This window comes from Echinops telfairi, unplaced genomic scaffold, assembly GCF_000313985.2.
Source record: "Echinops telfairi isolate 266 unplaced genomic scaffold, ASM31398v2 ScPeMD7_7469;HRSCAF=8507_1, whole genome shotgun sequence".
Lineage (NCBI taxonomy): Eukaryota > Metazoa > Chordata > Mammalia > Afrosoricida > Tenrecidae > Echinops > Echinops telfairi.
The window spans coordinates 18,425,897-18,426,735 of record NW_022111373.1 but is presented as its reverse complement, the minus strand read 5'-3'; positions in this window follow the sequence as shown (position 1 = coordinate 18,426,735).

Sequence of the window (839 nt, the reverse complement as noted above, 5' to 3'; positions counted from 1 at the left end):
AGGAAGAAAACTACCAATTTACGAAAGTCTTATAAACTGGAAATATTATTTTATATCAATAAGAATGTTCAGATAGACTAGTAAAAAATAAGACGGATTTTAGGCTCTAACATATTAATGTTTCCCTTATGTCATAATATTCTTAAAATCTCTATTTCATAATTAAAAGTACATATTATAAATATGTGTTCCGTAACATTATATAAAGAATAGCCCTAGCACTATTTAATAAAACACTTTTCAATTTCAGTTGATTTTATATCAGAAAACTCCTCTCTGTTTTGTAAGGGTGGTAAATGAATCTTGTGTCCAGTTCAGAAATGACAGCTACTTGTGAGAGGATTTCAAGTGCCTTCCTGATGAATAAACTACATCTAAGTGGCGACGATATCCTGAACTCCTCCTTATTCACCTTTCACCAAGTTGAATGTACTATAATCATATGCCTTAAAATGGTACCCTTTTTCTTTAGCTGCAAAATGCTTTCAGATCTATAAAATACAGAGCCTTTTACTTGACTCACAAAAATGGGCAAGAGGGAACGGGTATGCCATTTTCATTTGAGCTGCACTACAGAGCTCAATTCCTTTTTGGCACAAATTTCATGTGAAATTATAGCTCTAAGTCCATTTTTTGAAGTCCTGAAACTGAAGCCATCATTGCAAAGAACATCCCCGAGTCCTGCCTTGTAACGAGATGTTATTTTCAGGAAGCCTTTGTAAATCCAGTAGGAGATTTTCACGTTAAACTAGGCCAGAAGCTATTTTACTGTGTTTTTGAGTAAAATACATAAACCCTTATGTTTGAGGTCCTCAGATGTCACCGTATGTCTCTCACAA